At 41.0% G+C, this 23,679-nt stretch overlaps 1 pseudogene; it reads right to left on the reverse strand.

Annotated features, from left to right (window-relative positions):
• Positions 1–722: 722 nt before the first annotated feature.
• The window catches only part of LOC106561251 (C2 domain-containing protein 5-like), a 53,316-nt pseudogene continuing 30,359 nt past the window's right edge, over positions 723–23,679 (reverse strand).

The following is a 23,679-nucleotide window of genomic DNA, read 5'->3' on the forward strand; positions in this document are numbered from 1 at the left end:
GAGCTAAACATAAAAACATTTTTCTCAAAGTATACATTTTTGAAAGCTCTGTTACTGTCCCCACTACACCAACAAATACGTGTAATTCTGTCTTGAAAGATTTAATTGAAATACTGTAGAATTCCATTAATTTCTATAAAGGACTGCTTCTACCGGGGAGTGCCAATATGGCTGATCCAGTGACTTCAAGGTCTCTCATTGCCAAAACATAGCAATTAGCGAACCAGGGTTTATATACATCGTTGTTCCCACTAAATGTGGCCGCAGCGTAGTCAACATTATCTATATCGTCAACATTTATGACAACAAACATTTTTTGGTTATAATTTAGGGTTAATCATTAGGTTCGCAGTGTGTTTAAGGTTAGGGCCAAGATTAAAATGTAATTAGAGAAATAGGCAGGGTTTATGACTTTGCCGGACCGGAGGGGTTGGGGAACCGTGTCAGCATGGCCACTTCAAGCTACACCCACCAAACGTACGTCAGTCTGTTCAATACGTTTTGGGGAAACGTGTCGTTCAGTACACACCGTACCTCAACTTAGCAAACGTTTAAGCGAACTGAACGCACTTCTGTGTAACTTTATCTTTCCTTGTCATGTACAAATTAATCAGTTTGAAAGCAATCTTATCGGCTTTGACATCAAAATGCTTTCGGTAAAAACCATTTATAATAGGAGATAATAGATAGGCACCGAGAGACAGGACCAGCCATTGGCAGGCTGTTTTTCACTGTAGTTCAGTTTATTGTGCAGTACTGTTTATCTCAGGCAACAAGCTGACAGTCATGGCAATAATAGATACATGCTGCTAGACACAAAGCAACACTCTCTATATGTATTTACATTCAAGTCTTACAGAGAAAGAGAAACAGGTTGTATTCATTAACAGTAGAACACATCACATACCCTTACTTCTTACACAATGAATCAAACTTCAAGGACTTCATTAGACATGCAAAATTAGATACCACTAATATACTTTTACTTTATAAAAATACTCAAATCAGATTTTAGAGTACATTAACACAAATAAAAGTTATTGTGGCACCTAGACTATGAACAAAAAGAGGTCATCGCAATAAGTTTATTTTCCAGCATTTACATGATTGTTAAAAACAGGAGAGTTCAGTAGTATGGACACCGTTGAGGCCGCAGTCAGGACAGCCAGGAGTGTGGCAGGAGGCTATCCACAGGGTGTGTGTATGTTTGTGTGCATGTTTGCCAAAAACATTGTCATACAGTGACAGACAATTAAACTCAATTTAGTTCTCTCTACCATGGCCATCTTCAGTAGTGGCTACCCTGTACTGCAGGGGCCCCCAATTACTAAGTCGTGGGCCTACTTTTCCTTGAGCAGATGGTTGGGGGTCCGGAAAATAGTTATAAATAATTAGTACCATGCAAATTGACCGCAAGAATCCCAAACAGATATAGTATTTCACAAAAACAATCATTTCACACCTTGATTAAATTGGGATACGATCACATATGCCTATAGCTATGCGTGAGAATACTTGGAAACAGATTTCCTAAATTAAAATCACTTTGAGCTAATTTCCTGGTGATTTTACAGTCTTATGTCAAAGAACAAAAATGATATAAAACCATGTTTTTTGCTCCGAAATCTTGGGTGGGCAAAATAAAACCACACACGGGTCGAATTTGGCCCACGGGCTGCCTATTGGGAAACCCTGCTGTACTGACTATGGTACTCTTTACCATGGCTGTCTACTAATGACTACCCTGTACGCTTTAGAATGAGTCTGGATGGAGAGGAATCATTCTTTAAGCTGCCTAAAACTTCACCATGTATTGGAATGTCTATTATATCACCAACAGACAGATAGAGACAGACATGACATAATGCCTCTAAATGGCTTATGTAGAGTGCCTTAATGGACAATTTCTCCATCAACTAGTCTGTTTATGGCAGACATAAATCACAATTATTTGGATGGCTAGACTCAAGTGTGTGTGTGTGTGTGTGTGTGTGTGTGTGTGTGTGTGTGTGTGCGTGCATGAGTGTCATGTGGTCCCGTCAGCCCCGGTGGTGCTGGTCTGTCCGCTCGTAATCAGAGGGGGTATGGCCTCCTGGTCTGATTCTCTGACAAAGATGACAGCATCACCACTAACATTAATCAGACACTGAGCCTGGAGAGACAGAGAGGGAGAGAAATTGGAAAGAGAGAGAGAGAGAGAAGGGCGAGATAGAAAGAGAAGACAGACATGAGGGTCTGTAGCCCTTTCCACTCACAGGCCGTCATCCCGTACACGGGTTGAAAATGTCAGATTTTGTTATTGATAAGCACCTAAATTGGAACACAGTGGCTGTATAGTAACATGATATACATGACGTCAGTGCTACAGTTCTCCGCTTCACAGCACTGTATTGGTTTTGACTGACAGCCGTTATAAACTTGAGCATCACGTGCAACAACATGCTCCCCATCCCTCCTGCTAACTGGGCTACTTTTGCACATTTGTTCTCTGAGTGAGGGACATGCTGTAAATCGAGAGGAGTTGATGTGTTCTAAAAGATGAGATGTTGAGGAATATAATAAATACCACTGATGTCATGCAAACTAACCACACACCCATGCACCTCACATTTCCTTTTTGAAAACTCATTTAAATTTACAGAATCAACCTTTATGATCGCCATGTTTGATCCAATTACAAGGAAAACATGCGTTATACCCTGGGTTGTCCTGAACAGAATGAACCTATGTTTGTTATATTGTGGAGAAAATTTGCCGTGGAACACGCACTTAAATGCACTCATGACTCCATACTATGCTCACTAAAATTACAATCTGTTTGTCTGAAGAGACTTTTGAAAGCCTAACACTGTGAGATCGTATTTTATATCTTAGCTAGCCATGTTGGCAATAGAATAAGCTATCAAATGATGCCCACCTGACCCAGATTGCAATTTATAACGGAACATTTTTGGATTGCATAAACATCAAAAGTAATTGTGTGATGGTGAGGACGCAGTGCTGTGTTCCAAACAAAAAACTACAAGTGTGCTTGCTTCAGTTCCTCAACGTCAATGCTAGGAGAGCTAAAAAAAGCACCTTATAGTTGAACTCTTTCCTTGTGTCATAAAAGTGCATTGAAATTACTTAGGAACTGTGTACAGTTTGGAGAGGTGTGCGGCCACTTCAAGACAACCTCTCACTCAAACCCTTGAAATCTTGTTTTCTTATCTTGCACCTACTCCAACATTTCAATGAATATTCTTATTGTTACTGAATAAATCCAGAGTATTTTCAGATTTCGTTATTGAGAAATGCAATGAAAAGTACAGTAAATATAAAAAGCACATCAAAATCAACAGTGTAATGTTTGGAGTCTGATCATTTACCCATAACCTTTAATGTGTTCTCTTTCAATTGCTACCATGGTCATACCAATGCTTATTATAGTTAATTTAAATTTGGCCCTAACCACATAGGTCAAGTTCCACGAGTGTAAGGGGTTAACCTGGTGGTTCTTTGAGAAAATATTGTAGTTCAAACAGAACAATACTATAGGCCTCCAGTTCTTTAACTAACAGCAAATTAACAGCGTGTGTGTGTACCTGGTTCTTGTTGGGGTTTTCCATGAAGACACACTCCTTCATGCTGTATGACACTACGGCGTTGCCCCCAGAGCTGCTACATGGGCACGGACCATTGCAAACACCTCCGCTATGAAGGAATGCAGGAACCCACTTACACCCCCCTCCTAACACACACACAGGTAAATATGTTAACCTTTGCGAAACCACTGCAATGAGCTAGCAGAGGAACAGACTACGCACACCACAGAAAGACATGTAATCATTTCCTACTCATCTCTGATGACACCTGCAGAAATCTACTTCACAAACGTGTGTGTGCGTGTACCTCTCGTAGTGACGTGGTCTCTCTAATGAAGAACATGTTGATGATTCCCAAGTATTTGACGATGCGCGTCCTGGGGAGAAAGGACAGAGGAGTCATCTTCACCACGGTAACAGGGGCACCGCATGGCAACGACCTGGTGGAGCGTAGGGACCGGGACCGCACCTCTGGGAGAGGACTGCAGCGCTCTGAGGACGAGACTGGAGGAGGGGGAGAGAAAGGGAGCGAGCGAGAAAAAGAGGGAGAGATGGAGATAACAGACTCAGCCTTTAGATGGTGCTACAAAGAATAGCAGATATGATGAGCTATGAGCTGGAGGAAATGGATATAGAGTGTGTGTGTGAGTGTGTGTGGAGTTTGAATGCAAACTACAAACAGGTTAAATTTAGGCAGGATTCAAATGAGACGCGGTAACTTTGGAAATGCACATTTTGAATTAGGGATATCTAATGAATTTATTTTGTCCACATTTCTTTTTCCTCAGCCAACAACATGAGTAAGCAACAGCAAAATCAGACAACCCCATAGTAGAATAGTTTATTTATTAAATTGGTCAGCTTATCGCATTCTAGATGAGAAAATAATATTTCTCTCAAGAGTAAGGAGCACTCAAATTTCTGCACAGGGAGAGAAAAATGCATGCCCAGTCATTGTACAGCATTCTTAACGCAGTGGCGGGAAAACACACTTTTGAAAGCAGTTTTGAAAAGAGGAGGATCTTTTACTATGCTCATTTCCAACTCCTAAAAATGTGTGAACTGCACCATTTTAAGCGGCTAGGTTTATGCACATCTAGCACTAGCCAATAGTGTTGAATGCATGGGGAGACCAGGGCTAAATGTAGCACGTGTCAGTTGTAACTGGTAGGCCTACATTATATTCACTATACATGGTCCTTTGATGAGTGCCAGTGGTACATTTTTTGGGACTTTCAAGCCATCAATATGTTGCTAACTGGCAACAAGATCATTTTTAGAGTTTGGTTTAGCTAATGATCAAGCCAATGGGGTAAATACAGATGGGAAACCCTATGCTTCAGCCCATTTATTTATTGCCACTATACTGCATCATTTGGGCTACAGCCTGACGATATGGAGAAATATGTTATTGGGCTCATTTCTGGAGGGGGAAATTATATATTTGATTAATTTGAGTAAAGTGTCCATTTAAAAAGTCGCCATAACTTACCTTACAGTCATTCTACCAAAAATGTGCAGGTCCCGCCGCGACCTGTAGTATTCTGTAATAGGTGTCTTAGTCAGTATATATTGTTAAGGCGCGCCCACAAACTAGGGACCCCACACCTCCCAAATCCCAATTGAACCACTAAGCTGTGAGTTTGTTTGTTTGTTTGTTTGTGTGTGTGTGTGAGAATGCGCAGCAGTGTAGCATGATGACAGTATAAGCGTGAGCTGCCATGCACCATTCAGTGACAGACAGGCAAACAACCATACAGCCTCTGCAAACAGACAGACAGACGTACATACAGACAGACTGGCCAGGCCTTTTGTGTGTGTGTCTGTGCGTGTGTATGTGTGCATGCATTTACCTGTTTATGTGTGTGTGTTAGAGTCCCTATGTGCGCTTGTTTAAATTAGCGTGTGTGTGTACGATCGATACAAAACAGAAACAAATTAGGCAGTCTGCTAAGCAGAATGATTGAATCAAGCCAGAGTGTGAAAGATGTTCCATCTCGTAACATAGTGAATGATGCTTCAATCCGACCTGGAACCTTCGAGCCAATTTGAATAACATTAAGTCTGCATCTCAAATCCCTCCCCACTCCCTAGTTAGAGCATTACACAGGGATCTGCCATATGGCTCTGGTCCAAAGTAGTGCATTAAAGGGAATAGGGTGTGATTTGAGATGTGTCCTGTCATTTAATCCCAGTTAATTATGCCCAGTTATCATCACAGTTTATGACAAAGTTAATTTACGTAGCATCAAACTGCAATTCCCCCAAGTCGCCAGCTTTAGTGAGATATGTTTTTAGCGTGTTTTAAGATCCTCTTTCATGTTTACTTCCTCCATGTCTGTCACTATGGCGACAGGGTCAGAGGTTATACGCTGGTTGTTGGTTGGTTATTCCTCTGAGGGGCGGGGCTTCAACTTTCACACTCTAGTTAATCAGCTGGTGCATGATCTGTGACGCTCCGCCCCCCAGCGGCAATTGGGGAGGGATGTGTATGTTTGTGTGTGTACCAGAGTTTGCTAGCGACTGTGTCCTCCTACTTGTCTTAACTGATCCTCGTCTTATGGTGTGAGCTTTCAGCCTAAGCAGCTCTAGCCAGGTGCTGCATCTGTCTGCAAAGGAACCGTAATCAACCGAGGAAACTGGAGAAACATACACACACTCTGCATACATGCGCACGCACACACACGTGCACAAGCTCGCACACACACACACACACACACACACACACACAACATCCACACCGCATACATGCACGTGCATACACACACCACACACACGAACCGACAACCGCATACACCCATGACATAAAACATAATATAGATACATAAAGAAAAAGAATATAGAGAAAATAAAAGAGGTTGGGGCGGAGCAGGAGAACAAAAGGATGAGAACTTAAAACAGGGCCGTGGTAGCCATGGCAGCAAGGGGGGGGGCGGCTTACCTCGAGACGAGGAGTGGGTCATGGCACTCTCTGGAACACCTGTCGACACACACACACCATGATGCACTGCCACACACAACCACAGATGTTGACTCTTCAGGCCTCAGCAAAATAGTATCTCAATACCTTACAGACACTTCCTTATACCTGGTCCTATATCCACATCTTGTTCCCTAGTCCTAAATCCTATCTCCTAGGTCTAGCTCCTAGTCCTGGCTGATGTGGAGGAGGTGAAGGGCGGCCATTTTGGTTTAAGAAGGGCGGCCATTTTGGTTTAACCCCAGCTCTCTCTCCAGATCAGTGAAGAGCAGGGTGTTTTTCTTATAGTCATCACAGTGCTACTCCACATAGCTCCACACACACACACACACACACACACACACACACACACACACACACACACACACACACACACACACACACACACACACACACACACGGCTGCAGGTCTAAAATACCTGACAGAGGATGTACCTGGTTATACAGTTACATTATTTACCTGGTCATACAGTCACAGGCGGTAAAGTCATGTTTAACACAACTACTACAGAACATATTTAAATAGAGGACAGAGAATACAACACTATGGTTAAGGGAGCTTCAAGGAGTGAGAGGTTCCAGGCGGTTAGAGGATTTCTCATGTTTTGTCTGCTGAGGGATGGCTATTGGAGGTTAAAGGTTAGGCAGTTGTTAGTGATCCGGGGTAATAAGGTGTAAGGTGTGGTGGTGTACCAGAAGGTTTGGCTGTAGGCTGGTTGTTGGAGGACGTTGACTCTCCACACAGCTCCATAGAAAACTGTAGCTGCTCTTCATTCTCACCACTCCCTGGAAAACAAACAAACACACACAGAGTTGAATCTGTTTCACTCCTCAACCCACCCAAGTGCACTAACTCAAGTCTCAAGTGTCTCGTCCCCTTCAGCTCTCCATAACTCCAGACTCCATCCCTTTATCTCTAACCGCTGACCTACAGCTTTTGAGAATACTAACCCTTGTTAAGAGACTTGTCTGCTGCCAGCTGAGTCTCCTTGTCAAAACTCATGGCTACAGCCGTCACCGCCACCTGGAGAGGACAGGGGGAGAGGGTATGTGAGAAAATGAGAGAGAATGAAACTATCATTACCTTGTTGCTATCATTTATTGACACAAATGTCAGGTAAAGTGATAGGGGGAAAATTGTATAGTTACATATCTCAGTATTATTTTGGGATATTATATAGATATTTGACTGAAAAGTATCGACTTCTTAAAAAGGTAGCTTTAGCTGGCGCCAGTCGGCTGTACAAGCACTAAAACCCATCCTATAGCCCAGGTAAGGCTGGGTGATATGGCCTAAAAATCTTATCTCGATTTTTAAAAACATATAGGCGTTTCACGATATAAATCTACATTTTTAAAATGTTTTTTTTACTTAATACGCATTGTTGTACAATTAAAGGTAAAATACACTGCATTTCAAATAGTCAGCAATAATCTAATGAATTCAGGGCTTGTGAAGTTAAATATAAGGCTAAATATAAGCCTTCCACAACCATAAGACCCACTAATCATTTAAGAATGTTATCAACATAGTTTAAACTGCTTTTTTGCAATAATCACTGATCTGGCTTTCAAGTCTATGAAAATGCCCTTTTTTGTTACAAATCTAACTAGAACCATGCATAATGCACATTCACTAATAATGACTAACATCTTGTAGAAGCCATTAGACTCCACCATTTTTTAAACACAGGTCTCATCAACAATCTCTCAAGCCCACGTGTTAGTGATGAGTCAGTGAATCTTTATGTTTCAAGTTTAGCCAACTTGGGATCTATTTTCTAGCTAACAAGGTTGAACAGTTGAATTGTTATAAACACACCATTCGGTCCATCTCCAACTATTTGAAAAGAACGTTAGCCTGACCACATGTTGAAATCAAGCGGCCTACCTTATTTCTCGGAATGGAAACAAGTTGCACAATTATATAATTGTGTTTTATGTTTATTGCACATTTATAAAACACAGACTAGTTAACAGTCTTTGGCTAAAATGCTGCTACAAACAGAATTCCGCGTGCGACAAACAGAATTCATTTTCCAGAATCAATGTTCATTGATACTCGTTTTAGTAGTGTCTGCTCTGCACGCCATTTGGGTAGTTCAGACATAAAATGGTATCGTTAGAAAAGTTAACTTCTCCTCTATTACAGTAAAATAATGTCTCACTTTGTTTTTTGGTGTCCATATGACCGATTTTGTTGGACCAAATCTCAAATAGCGATCTGAAACCGCTTGTCAGAAAGGAAGATGTGATCTCAACTATGTTGGCGTATGGAGGCAGGGGGGGGGGGGCTTGGTGTGTGTGTAAACCATAGAGGAAGAGGCGAAGTTGAAAGCAAAGATTTTTATAACTAAACCAAGATAGACCACAGTCTGTCGTTTCCAATGAGAACAAATGAGTAATAGTGGGCAAAACAAGCAAGGGGGTGGGCAGACCAAGCACGAGCTAGCGAGATCCTATTTGACTGTTCTAGCATGCATCTGCATATTTCCGTTAGGGAACGCCTACTCTGTGAAGCGCGTGTACAATAACTCAATTCGCCTTTGCACTCCTTCTAAACGATGCGATTTTTAAAAACTGTAACAAAGGGCAAAGTTTACTCTACCTAGTCCCCTCTGTTCAAAACAGATTCTAGTTTTGGGAACAGAAAACTGTATTGAGATCAAATGTTTAATCGATGAGAAAATTAACAGAATGTCGGCCAAAATCCATCTCCTTTCACTGCTGGCCACTGGGCTTCCTCTCACTAGTGGAAACGCCGGCCAGATGCTTCATATTTATACATCCAGTGAAATATCTGTCTCATTGTTCTGTGGCGAAAGGTTTCACTCTCGCTAAAATCTTGTCCAAAATAAGGCCAATGCAGGACACATGCATTTCATCATTATATACAGATATCTAGTGTAAATGGGAAGGTGCACACAACACAAGAGGAGTGAATGAGACGAAACCAAAAACACAACATGAGAACAAGCGGACATAAATGCTAAAAAACCCCGGAAAATAACAAAACCTTGATTCTTGCGATACAGGCATTTGGAATATTGCACACAAACTTACATTCGAATTAATTCGATATATTGCCCAGCCCTAAATCCAGGATTATTCAACTCTGACCCTACAAGGCCTGGAGCCTGCTGGTTTTCTGTTCTACCTGATAATTAATTGCACCCACCTGGTGTCCCAGGTTGAAATCAGTCCAGGATTAGAGGGGAACAATTAAAAAACGCAGTGAAACTAGCTTCGAGGCCCAGCGTTGAGTTAGAGGAATATAGCTTATTCTCCATCTTCTTTTTAAATAGTGAGCCAACATGTTTTCAGCACTCATTTCCCTGACTGATCAAAACTCATTTTCTCATGCTCTCTCGTCTCTCTGCAGCAGACGCATAGTGAGCAATATGTTGGAACATCAAATCAATAAAACACCATTATCGAAACGCAATACATATAAAATCGTGAGAATCGCAATACATATCGTATCAGCACCTTAGTATCGTGATAATATCGTATCGTGAGGTCCCTGGCAATTCCCAGCTCTAATACTGACCAAAATGTTTTTAGGAAAGCCTTCTCACCTGTATGAGTTCTTCCTCTGGTACAGCTACAGTGAAGTTGAGATGGCATAGACAGCAGGGGATCATGGAACGCAGCTTAAAGTATAGACTCTACACACACAAATAAAAAGCAGACAGTTCAATTAATACAGAAGTTAAACATTACGTAGATTAAGTAAGAGGAACACCAATGCTTGGGCTTGACCAGCGTATCCCCATTGTGTGTGTGTGGTCTTACCTTGAGTAAATTCTCACAGAGGTCAGTGAAGATCTTGTTGAGGCCCTGGTTGGTCAGGTTGGCATTATTGAGTCTGTAGACCCTGACAGATGTAAACATCTGGGGGCGGGGTTGGCAAAGAACAAAATATCAACATATAATCTCTCAATAACCTGTAGAACAGTAGTAGCAATAGCCAAGTAGTAGTAGTACACTCGTACAGCATTAGTAGTAATACAGTAGTAGTACACTAGTAGCAATAGAATAAGTAGTACAGTAGTAGAAGTAAAGTAGTAGAAGTAGCACAGTAGAAGTAGAACAGTAGTAGTAGTAGTTGTGCAGTAGTAGTAGAAGTTGTGTAGTAGTAGAACAATAGTAGTTGTATAGTAGTAGAACAGTAGTAGTAGAAGTAGTACAGTAGTAGAAAAGTAGTAGTAGTAGTAGTACAGTAGTAGTAAAAGTTGTACAGTAGGAGTAGAACAGTAGTAGTAGTAGTAGTAGAAGTAGTACAATAGTAGAAGGAGTAGTACTAGTAGTAGTAGAACAGTAGTAGTAGTAGAACAGTAGTAGAATAATAGTAGTAGTAGTAGTAGTAGTAGTAGTAGTAGAACTAGTATGTAGTAGTAGTACAACAGTAGTAGTAGTAGTAGAAGTAATACAGTAGTAGAATAATAGTAGTAGTAGTAGTAGTAGTAGTAGTAGTAGAACTAGTATGTAGTAGTAGTACAGTAGTACAACAGTAATAGTAGAAGTAATACAGTAGTAGTACAACAGTAGTAGTAGTACAACAGTAGTAGTAGAAGTAGTACAGTAGTAGAAGTAGTACAGTAGTAGAATAATAGTAGTAGTAGTAGAACTAGTATTGTAGTAGTAGTAGTAGAATAGTAGTAGAACTAGTATTGTAGTAGTAGTAGTAGAATAGTAGTAGTAGTAGTAGTAGTAGCAGCAGAAGAAGAAAAAAAAGTTTACAAAAAAAAATGTATGAAATGTATGCATTCACTACTGTAAGTCACTCTGGATAAGAGCTTCTGCTAAATGACTAAAATGTAAATGTAAAATGTAGAACTAGTACAGTAGTAGCAGTAGAAGAAGTAGTACAGTAGTAGTAGTAGAACAGTAGTAGTAGTAGTACAATAGTAGAAGTAGTACAGTAGTAGTAGTAGAATAATAGTAGTAGTAGTAGTAGAACTAGTATAGTAGTAGTAGTATAACAGTAGTAGTAGTAGTAGTAGTACAACAGTAGTAGTAGTAGTAGTAGAAGTAGTACAGTAGTAGTAGTAGTACAACAGTAGTAGTACAACAGTAGTAGTAGTAGTACAACAGTAGTAGTAGTACAGTAGTAGAAGTAGTACAATAGTAGAAGGAGTACAGTAGTAGTAGTAGAATAATAGTAGTAGTAGAACTAGTATAGTAGTAGTAGTAGTACAGTAGTAGTAGAACAGTAGTAGTAGTAGAAGTAGGACAGTAGTAGTAGTAGTAGGACAGTAGTAGTACAATAAGTAATACAGTAGTAGTAGAACAGTTGTAGTAGTAGAAGTAGTACAGTAGTAGTAGTAGTAGTAGTAGAACAGTACTAGTAGTAGAACAGTACTAGTAGTAGAACAGTACTAGTAGTAGAAGTAGTACAGTAGTAGAAGTAGTAGAACAGTAGTAGTAGTAGAACAGTAGAAGTAGTAGAACAGTAGTAGTTGTAGTACAGTAGTAGTAGTAGAACAGTAGTAGTAGAAGTAGAACAGTAGTAGTAGTAGTAGTAGTACAACAGTAGTAGTAAACAGTAGTAGTAGTAGTAGTACAGTCGTAGAAGTAGTACAATAGTAGAAGGAGTACAGTAGTAGTAGTAGAATAATAGTAGTAGTAGAACTAGTATAGTAGAATAAGTAATACAGTAGTAGTAGAACAGTAGTAGTAGAAGTAGTACAGTAGTAGTAGTAGTAGAACAGTACTAGTAGTAGAACAGTACTAGTAGTAGAAGTAGTACAGTAGTAGAAGTAGTAGAACAGTAGTAGTAGTAGAACAGTAGTAGTAGTAGTACAGTAGTAGTAGTAGAACAGTAGTAGTAGAAGTAGAACAGTAGTAGTAGTAGTAGTACAACAGTAGTAGTACAACAGTAGTAGTAGTAGTAGTACAGTAGTAGAAGTAGTACAATAGTAGAAGGAGTACAGTAGTAGTAGTAGAATAATAGTAGTAGTATAACTAGTATAGTAGTAGTAGTAGTAGTAGTAGTAGTAGTAGTAGAACTCGTACAGTAGTAGTAGAACAGTAGTAGAAGTAGGACAGTAGTAGTAGTAGAAGTAGGACAGTAGTAGAAGAAGAGTAGTAGTAGTAGAAGTAGTACAGTAGTAGAACAGTACTAGTAGTAGTACTAGTAGTAGAACAGTACTAGTAGTAGTACTAGTAGTAGAACAGTACTAGTAGTAGAACAGTACTAGTAGTAGAACAGTACTAGTAGTAGAAGTAGTACAGTAGTAGAAGTAGTAGAACAGTAGAAGTAGTAGAACAGTAGTAGTACTAGAACAGTAGTAGTAGTAGTAGTAGTAGAACAGTAGTAGAAGTAGAACAGTAGTAGTAGTACAGTAGTAGAACAGTAGTAGTAGTACAGTAGTAGAACAGTAGTAGTAGTACAGTAGTAGAACAGTAGTAGAAGAACAGTAGAACTAGTACAGTAGTAGCAGTAGAACAGTAGTAGTAGAAGTAGTACAGTAGTAGTAGTAGAAGTAGAGTAGTAGTAGTACAATAGCAGTATAAGTAGTACAGTAGTAGTAGTAGTAGTAGAACAGTAGTAGTAGTAGAATAATAGTAGTAGTATAACTAGTATAGTAGTAGTAGTAGAACAGTAGTAGAAGTAGGACAGTAGTAGTAGTAGAAGTAGGACAGTAGTAGAAGAAGAGTAGTAGTAGTAGAAGTAGTACAGAAGTAGAACAGTACTAGTAGTAGTACTAGTAGTAGTACAGTACTAGTAGTAGTACTAGTAGTAGAACAGTACTAGTAGTAGAGAACAGTACTAGTAGTAGAACAGTACTAGTAGTAGAAGTAGTACAGTAGTAGAAGTAGTAGAACAGTAGAAGTAGTAGAACAGTAGTAGTACTAGAACAGTAGTAGTAGTAGTAGTAGTAGTACAGTAGTAGTAGTAGAACAGTAGTAGAAGTAGAACAGTAGTAGTAGTACAGTAGTAGAACAGTAGTAGTAGTACAGTAGTAGAACAGTAGTAGAAGAACAGTAGAACTAGTACAGTAGTAGCAGTAGAACAGTAGTAGTAGAAGTAGTACAGTAGTAGTAGTAGAAGTAGAGTAGTACAATAGCAGTATAAGTAGTACAGTAGTAGTAGTAGAATAATAGTAGTAGTAGTAGAACTAGTATAGTAGTAGTAGTAGTAGTAGTAGTAGTAGTACAACAGTAGTAGTAGTAGAAGTAGTACAGTAGTAGTACAACAGTAGTAGTACAACAGTAGTAGTAGTAGTAGTAGTAGTAGTAGTAGTAGTAGTAGTAGTAGTAGTAGTACAACAGTAGTAGTAGTACAGCAGTAGAAGTAGTACAATAGTAGAAGGAGTACAGTAGTAGTAGTAGAATAATAGTAGTAGTAGAACTAGTATAGTAGTAGTAGTAGTAGTAGTAGTAGTAGAACTAGTACAGTAGTAGTAGAACAGTAGTAGTAGTAGAAGTAGGACAGTAGTAGTAGTAGTAGGACAGTAGTAATACAATAAGTAATACAGTAGTAGTAGAAGTAGTAGTAGTAGTAGAACAGTACTAGTAGTAGAACAGTACTAGTAGTAGAACAGTACTAGTAGTAGAAGTAGTACAGTAGTAGAAGTAGTGAGAACAGTAGTAGTAGTAGAACAGTAGTAGTAGTAGAACAGTAGAAGTAGTAGAACAGTAGTAGTTGTAGTACAGTAGTAGTAGTAGAACAGTAGTAGTAGAAGTAGAACAGTAGTAGTAGTAGTAGTAGTACAACAGTAGTAGTACAACAGTAGTAGTAGTAGTAGTACAGTCGTAGAAGTAGTACAATAGTAGAAGGAGTACAGTAGTAGTAGTAGAATAATAGTAGTAGTAGAACTAGTATAGTAGAATAAGTAATACAGTAGTAGTAGAACAGTAGTAGTAGAAGTAGTACAGTAGTAGTAGTAGTAGAACAGTACTAGTAGTAGAACAGTACTAGTAGTAGAAGTAGTACAGTAGTAGAAGTAGTAGAACAGTAGTAGTAGTAGAACAGTAGTAGTAGTAGTAGTACAGTAGTAGTAGTAGAACAGTAGTAGTAGAAGTAGAACAGTAGTAGTAGTAGTAGTAGTACAACAGTAGTAGTACAACAGTAGTAGTAGTAGTAGTACAGTAGTAGAAGTAGTACAATAGTAGAAGGAGTACAGTAGTAGTAGTAGAATAATCGTAGTAGTATAACTAGTATAGTAGTAGTAGTAGTAGTAGTAGTAGTAGTAGTAGTAGTAGTAGTAGTAGTAGAACTAGTACAGTAGTAGTAGAACAGTAGTAGAAGTAGGACAGTAGTAGTAGTAGAAGTAGGACAGTAGTAGAAGAAGAGTAGTAGTAGTAGAAGTAGTACAGTAGTAGAACAGTACTAGTAGTAGTACTAGTAGTAGAACAGTACTAGTAGTAGAACAGTACTAGTAGTAGAACAGTACTAGTAGTAGAAGTAGTACAGTAGTAGAAGTAGTAGAACAGTAGAAGTAGTAGAACAGTAGTAGTACTAGAACAGTAGTAGTAGTAGTAGTAGTAGTACAGTAGTAGTAGTAGAACAGTAGTAGAAGTAGAACAGTAGTAGTAGTACAGTAGTAGAACAGTAGTAGTAGTACAGTAGTAGAACAGTAGTAGAAGAACAGTAGAACTAGTACAGTAGTAGCAGTAGAACAGTAGTAGTAGAAGTAGTACAGTAGTAGTAGTAGAAGTAGAGTAGTAGTAGTACAATAGCAGTATAAGTAGTACAGTAGTAGTAGTAGTAGTAGAACAGTAGTAGTAGTAGTAGTAGTAGAAGGAGAACAGTAGTAGTAGTAGTAGTAGTAGTAGTAGTAGAAGTAAAACAGTAGTAGTAGTAGTAGTAGTAGTAGAAGTAAAACAGTAGTAGTAGTAGTAGTAGAAGTAAAACAGTAGTAGTAGAAGTAGTAGAACAGTAGTAGTAGTAGAACAGCAGTAGTAGTAGTAGAAGTAGTAGTAGAACAGTAGTAGTAGTAGACGTAGAACAGTAGTAGTAGTAGTAGAAGAACAGTAGTAGTAGAAGAACAGTAGTAGTAGTAGGCGTAGTAGTAGTAGAAGAACAGTAGTACTAGTACAGTAGTAGCAGTAGAACAGTAGTAGTAGAAGTAGTACAGTAGTAGTAGTAGTAGAAGTAGAGTAGTAGTAGTACAATAGCAGTATAAGTAGTACAGTAGTAGTAGTAGAACAGTAGTAGAAGGAGAACAGTAGTAGTAGTAGTAGTAGTAGTAGTAGAAGTAAAACAGTAGTAGTAGTAGTAGTAGTAGTAGTAGTAGTAGAAGCAAAACAGTAGTAGTAGTAGTAGTAGTAGTAGAAGTAAAACAGTAGTAGTAGTAGTAGTAGAACAGTAGTAGTAGTAGACGTAGAACAGTAGTAGTAGTAGTCGTAGAACAGTAGTAGTAGTAGTAGACGTAGAACAGTAGTAGTAGTAGACGTAGAACAGTAGTAGTAGTAGACGTAGAAGAACAGTAGTAGTAGTAGTAGAAGAACAGTAGTAGTAGTAGTAGTAGTAGTAGTAGTAGAAGAACAGTAGTAGTAGTAGTAGTAGAACAGTAGTAGTAGAACAGTAGTAGTAGTAGTAGAACAGTAGTAGTAGTAGAACAGTAGTAGTAGTACACTCGTACAGCATTATTAGTAATACAGTAGTAGTACACTAGTAGCAATAGAAGTAGTACAGTAGTAGTAGAAGTAAAGTAGTAGAAGTAGCAAAGTAGAAGTAGAACAGTATAAGTAGTAGTAGAAGTAGTAAAGTAGTAGTACAGTAGTACTAGTAGTAGTAGTACAGTAATTTAAGAACAAATTCTTATTTATAATGACGGCCTAACCGGGCCAAACCCGGATGACGCTGGGCCAATTGTGCGGACCAGTAGTAGTAGTAGTAGTAGTAGTAGTAGTAGTAGTAGTAGTAGTAGTAGTAGTACAGTAGTAGTGGTAGTAGTAGCAGTGTTTCAGTGTGTGAGTCTGACCTGTAGCCCTGAAGTCCAGTTGTAAATCCCAGGCATGACCTCTGTGTTACAGCTGTAGAACCCTGAAGAGAGACAGGTAGATGGACGGACATCGTAAAACATTTCTAGTAGAACAGTGTGTGTGTGTGTGTGTGTGTGTGTGTGTGTGTGTGTGTGTGTGTGTGTGTACCTGCAGGCATGGGGGGCATCAGTGAGTAGGGATTGGATGTCCTCTACTGCATCAGTGTCATCAATCTAAAGACATGAGAAGAAAAGCATGAACACACAGATTTGATGTGATTTATTAGGATCTCCATTAGCCAACGCCAATGGTACAGCTAGTCTTACTGGGGTCCAACACATAACCAAAAATACATTATGACAAAAGACTTTACAATTTCCATACATTTAAAAACATGAACATGTAGTGTGTGTGTGCAGCTATCAGTTACACATACATGTCAGTACATACACACAACAAGTAGGTCACATGGTGGATAGGTGTTGTGCCGTGAGGTGTTACTTTATTTGTTTTTTGAGATCCTATACAGATCATATAGTACAATTACACATCCAACATAACACACACCCCTACAGCACAGTACACACAGCCAACCGTACCTCCAGTACGAAGGCGTCCTTCTTGCCGTGCGACAGGTCTAGTTCAGACAGCTCATCTGAACTCTCAGAGGTAGACCTGAACAGTCTGGACCGCTGTCTGTCAGGGATAGGAGACCCCACCACCTCCTCTATACACTCCTACAACAACAATAACAACAACTCAACAATATGTGTGTGTGTCTGACCATCCCTGTCCGCGTTGTGAGCCGCTGAGTTAGTTGCAGTCCCATAGAAACACCATCAGTCCAAACCTCACACTAAGTAGAAGTAGGTCATTCCTTATCACACCCAATTCTACCCACACCCAATATTGTGCAATCATCAGAGTACGTTTCTATATTAGTGATAATCACACACACATTTTAATGTGTGTGTGATAGTGTCCTCCAGAGCTGTGAATCTAGACTGTGCTTAGACAGAGCTGTGAATCTAGACTATCCTAGAGCTGTGAATCTAGACTATCCTAGAGCTGTGAATCTAGACTATCCTAGAGCTGTGAATCTAGACTATCCTAGAGCTGTAAATCTAGACTATCCTAGAGCTGTGAATCTAGACTATCCTAGAGCTGTGAATCTAGACTATCCTAGAGCTGTGAATCTAGACTATCCTAGAGCTGTGAATCTAGACTGTGCTTAGACAGAGCTGTGAATCTCGACTATCATAGAGCTGTGAATCTCGACTATCATAGAGCTGTGAATCTAGACTATCATAGAGCTGTGAATCTAGACTGTACTTAGACAGAGCTGTGATTTTAGAGTGTACACATTTACTGTCAAGCTGTGATACTCATACAGCTGTAATTGTAGGACTACTCATACATTGTGATTCTAGAGTGGGTGTACTGAGATAGAGCTGTGATTTTAGAGGGTGAGGTACTCATATAAAGCTGTGATTAATAGAGGCTAATGTGCATGCTAGTACTGTATTCAGGCGGTGAACGCCTCAGGGTCCAACGTAAATAACTTCTTAATAACCAGAGAAAGACACAGAGAGGAATGAACTATGATGTTCCACACAGACTGGTGTGTGTGTTTGTCTCTCTCTCACCGGGGGTGTCTCTCTCTCACCGGGGGTGTATGTTGTAGAGCTCCTTGTTCATGGCGATGGTGTCGTTGATGCGTTTATGCATGGTTGAAATGTGTTGGTCGTAGCTCAGGTCACTGGGGGTCTTACCAGCTATCTGGATACCACCTGGAGCTGGCAGAGCTGACAGGTACACACCCGTTGCAGACTGGACACACACACACACACACACACACACACACACACACACACACACACACACACACACACGTCAGAAACACACCTTGTAGCAGACATGAGGAGAGGGTCACACAGACGCACACACTCAAACACAGGACTTACAGCTAGTCCTAGGAGCATGTTTTCTCCCACACTGATCTGAATGCGGAGCCCAAACAGAGCATTCATGCAGCGCAGCTTCAGTTTGTTCATCAGCTGGGTGTGGAGCTCATACTCCATGAAGGGGAGTAAGTTAGAGATAGCTGTGGCATTCACCTCCCCTTGGGCCTTCTTCTTGGTACGACACAACCTGCAATATAACACAACATTACACACACACCTCCCTGGGCCACCTTCTTCATAGGAAACAGTTTAGAGGAACAACACAGACACAAAGACAGGATATATGGTTGTAGTGGTAGTGTGTGCGTTACCTGGCCTGTATGAGGCAGCCCTTCCCAGTAACAGCAGCCTCAGCAGGTAGGTCTATGGTAGTAAAGAGCACGTCAGGGACCTTCTGTCTCCTACAGTGGTAGCAGTATGTGAGCTGAGCTGGGAACGGCATGTTGAACTCATCATATGGGATGTGACAAAATCCGCAGCTAGGGGGTGACGCATCATCAAACCTGGAATACACACACACTGCTCAGAAAGTATGCTAAAAAGCTATGAAGTTCATTCATTCATTAACATTTTACATTAAGTCATTTAGCAGATGCTCTTATCCAGAGCGACAGGAGCAATTAGGGTTAAGTGCCTTGCTCAAGGACACATCGGCAATATTTCCACTTAGTCAGCTTGGTGAACCGGCGACCTTTCGGTTACTGGCCCAACGCTCTTAACGGCTAGGCTACTTGCTGCCTCATTACACCACTGTCCATTTAGAAGCAACCCATGACTAGGTTAATTAGTCCAAAACCCTCCTGGCCACTCAAGTTCTCTCACCCCTACACTAACACCCATCCAACACAGTGTGTGTGTATGTGTGTGTTCCTACCCCAGCCAAGCTGAGCTAGCGTCCCCCTCTCCCCTCTCCGACCCAACCATGCCGAGGGGTGGTTGCCGTGACAACCTGTGGTCGCTGCCGCCGGCGTCCAAACAGCCCTCGCGCATGAACCTGGGATTCAACATGGCCGCCGTGCCCGATGCAGACAGGATACACACCTCCTCACTGTGGGCAGGGGGGAGGGGAGAAGAGGGTGATATAGGGATGTTAAAATTAGCATACAACACTTTCTTTGCCCATCAAACAGACTTTGAAATAGAGCTTTGGTCTAAGTATTGTGTGAGTATAAGTATGGTGTGTGTAATGTACCAGATGGTGGTACTCTCGCTGTATCCCACCACAGCGTGGCAACCCAGGGCTTTGGCATGAGACTTGATCTCCTGACGAATCTCCTCCCACCACGCGTCCCTCGTCTCTGGCTCGTCTGCAACACACACACACACACACACACACACACACACACACACACACACACACACACACACACACACACACACACACACACACACACACACAGTCATACACAGATACACACAGTCACACATACATAGCGGCACACACGCACAGGCTGGCTACCTGACTGACTGTATGTCTACCAGAATCTAGCGACTGTCAGAAATTAGCTGACCATCAGAAACTAGCACCTATTAGAAACTGCCAACTTTCAAAAATGTACTGACTATCGCAAACAAACTTTTAGAAGAAATTATCAGAAATTAGTGACGGAAACTAGCTACTAACAGAAACTAGCTACTAACAGAAACTAGCTACTATCGGAAACAACTGACTATTAGAAACTAGAGACTATCAGCAAATAGATCTGTCTGTCTGACCAACAGAGAATCAACTGACACATTTAGCTGATTGGGCTAAAAGGTGCATCATAGCAAGCAGATACCACTTAGCCAACTATCAGTTTGTAACACAGTGAACATGATGTTGATGACAAATATGAAGACAATGAAGGTGTTTAGTTAGTGTCTGGGCTGTTCTCATCTCCTATAGCATTATCTCCAGGCCAGCCAATCACAGGAAGACAGGGATCTAGTGGGTGGAGTAATGGGGTGGCGTCCCAAGTCCCCTGCATCTCCTTACCTTCATGCCCATAACGGGAGGGGTTCAGTAGGGCACACCAAAGCTAAACATTTTGAAAATGGAAAACGAATAAGAGTATTCTTACTGGACAAGTTCAGGAAGTGCCTTCCTGTTTCAAAACGTTATCTCCAGGTTCTGTGCCCCCTGAACACAACCCTGGCTTCACATAAGGCCAGGAAAGGAGGAGGAGAGGAGACCATCTCAGAGCATTCATCATATTTAAATGAGGGACACCTGGTGGAGGCTGAACCATGGTCCTTAATAACCATTGGTCCACGCCATACCTCCTGGGACAGGCCACATGCCCACACACACAGAGAGAGAGCGAGAGAGCGAGAGAGAGAGAATGGGAGGAAGGAGGGAGAGAGAAAGAGAAAAACAGAGAACGGGAGGAAGATGGATGGATCAGGCGTAACAGAACCAGAGCAGCGTCCTCTCCAAAAGAAGCAGCATGTCTCATAGGGACGCTCACATAACGTGCACGCGCATGGGCGAGCTCATGAACATGTGCACGCTCATGAGCAGAGGAGGGCCATATTCATTCATCACAGAGTCTAAACTACCTCAGCCCTGTCTTTATCTCACTACACTACTCTCCGTTGCACTCCCTCCCTCCATTCCTGTACCCCCCTCCATTCTCTTGTCTCTTCCCCCCTCCCTGTATGAATACGGCCCAGTGGAAGCCAGGGATGATATGCACATGCCCAGTCTATCTTTGTGTGAACCTGGACAGGTTTGTCCACAATGCAGATGCTTTGCTGGGTTAGGGGAGCATTAGGGATGCATTGCGTTACAGACTGCCGTAGCAGGAGCAGCCTGGTAGTGTAGGCTAGCCAGGCGGGGGAGGGGGGGTAGCACATGCTCAGCACACACACACAAAGACAAGAGAGAGATGGCAGCTCAGTGAAAGATTGGCTAGTGACTACTGCACCAAAACACTGACAGAGATTTAGCCTGGAGGTTTAACAAGATGTTTGCACACCCATAGTTGTGTGTGTGAGGTGTGTGTGTGTGTGTGTGTGTGTGTGTGTGTGTGTCAGTGAGCTGCCATGTCTCCAGTGTGTGAAACCAGTAGGAGGAGGGAGGTACCTGCAGCAACACTATTCCAGTCTAGCAGTTTGTAAGAGCGTGTGTTACCCAACACTGGGCCAGAACAACACACACCATTAGTACAGAAAGAGAGAGAAAAAGAGAAGATACAAACTACAACACAAGACAACAGCACCACAGTCATTGCAAAGACAGACCACTGAGTCAATACCAGAGCCTAGCAGAGAGAGGGAGAGAAAAGCAGATAGGGTGAGAAGAAGAATGATCCAAGAGAGATGCTGTGGAATTAGAGGAGGGAGAGAGGTATAGCCTAAAGAGGTGAGAACGAGAAGAGGCATGCACTAGCAGATCCACTGCTTTCATAAAGTATTCACACCCCTAGACTTTATCCACATTTTGTTGTGTTACAGCCTACAAATTGATTCAATTTCGATTTTTTTTGTCACTGGCCAACACACAAAAAATCCTTGAAGGGAAACATGGTTTAGTCTGCTTGCTAACAGACACTGGGACAATAAACTCAAACACAAGGCCGCATCTACACTGGAGTTGCTTACCAAGACAGTGAATGTTCCTGAGTGGCCGAGTTACAGTTCTGACTTAAATCTACTTGAACATCTATGGCAAGACCTGAAAATGGTTGACGAGCAATGATCCTCAACCAATTTGACAGAGCTTGAAGAATTATGAAAAGAATAATAGGCAACTGTTGCACACTCCAGGTGTGGAAAGCTTAGAGATTTACCCAGAAAGACTCGTTGAGCCAATTAGTTGTGTTGTGACAAGGGAGGGTTGGTATACAGAAGATGGTCTTTTACAAATAGGGCTAAGTCCATATTATGGCAAAACCAGCTCAAATAAGCAAAGACAAACGAGAGTCTGACAGACAACTTCTCTTCCACTGCACTTCACCTCTTGTTCCAAAGCCACATCTACTGCTCCCACAATACTCAATAGTGTTTTCACGATGCCAGAATTTTTACGTTGATACCAATACCAGGTTTAGTATCACAGTGTTTGTTACCATCATAATACTCAATACCACTGCAAAAAAGAAGGCATATTAGCCAAAGTCACAGAACGAACAACTCAGCCTCTGCTCTGGGCAACTTTTGAGTTCAATATCATTATATTGAAAACATTTTGCATCAACATTTTTCAAAGACAGCCATGTATTCATTAATGAGTCACAATTTGACTTTTTTTTACTAACCTAACTACATAATCATTTATTTTAACGATAAATCAAAACTGGGTAAATCAAGACGTAGCCTAGGCCTATCCACAATACAGGGGAATACATATTCAATAGGAGTGTGTGCATGCATTGAGTTATTGAGCTTGGCTGAACGCGATATACACCATCCGTGATTAGCATTTAGCCACGCTAGCAAGGTGTTGGAAAATGGTTTTTCATAAGTACGCATATTTTCCCCATTTTTGTCCTGCCTTCTCACCATGAAATCAATTTAAGGAGGATATCGAAGCCTATGCAGCCTTAATGGAAAATGTTTAAGGTCTGAAATGAGAGATTAGAGAGTTTAATAGTCACATGTACAGGGTTGCAGATGTAATTACAGGGTTTGGTGAAAATCTTGAACTCCAACAACGAAGGACAAAATTAAGTAAACCAAAAAGAATAATATATACATATTAACAACTGTGGCAACGATAAATGTCCATTGGGGTGGGGGCAGGGTAAAAATGTCAGTTGAGGTGGGGCGAGAAACAAACCGGTCCACCAGGGATATGAATGTATTGCCGGCTGCATACAATGCGTTTGGACGGTAAGATTAAACGACACAATATCGCCATCTGCCGGACTTTAGGCTACCTACAAAGCTGGAAGCTACCGGTATCTTCTTCCATTTTAAAGTGTTCTAGCCTGTATGGACATTGTTTTGTGAACAGTAGTTAACAGTTTCAACATTTCTACATGCCGTGTCGCATTATTCAAGTGTGCTAACTTATGTGTAGCATGAATGGGGAGCTAACATGATGTAGCCGGTGCGCACTATAATAAAGGGTCGGCTGAGCTGATAGACAGGCTTGATCTGTGAGACAGGCTTGATCCGTGAGATACAATTGACAGAAGTACCAAAAATAATTCTAGTATCAAACTGTTTTTCATGATCTAGTATCGAAAAAGTACAGAGGTTTCGGTATACTGGGCAACACTAGTACTCA

The sequence above is a fragment of the Salmo salar genome, chromosome ssa17 (genome assembly GCF_905237065.1).
Source record: "Salmo salar chromosome ssa17, Ssal_v3.1, whole genome shotgun sequence".
In the NCBI taxonomy this organism is placed as follows: Eukaryota; Metazoa; Chordata; class Actinopteri; order Salmoniformes; family Salmonidae; genus Salmo; species Salmo salar.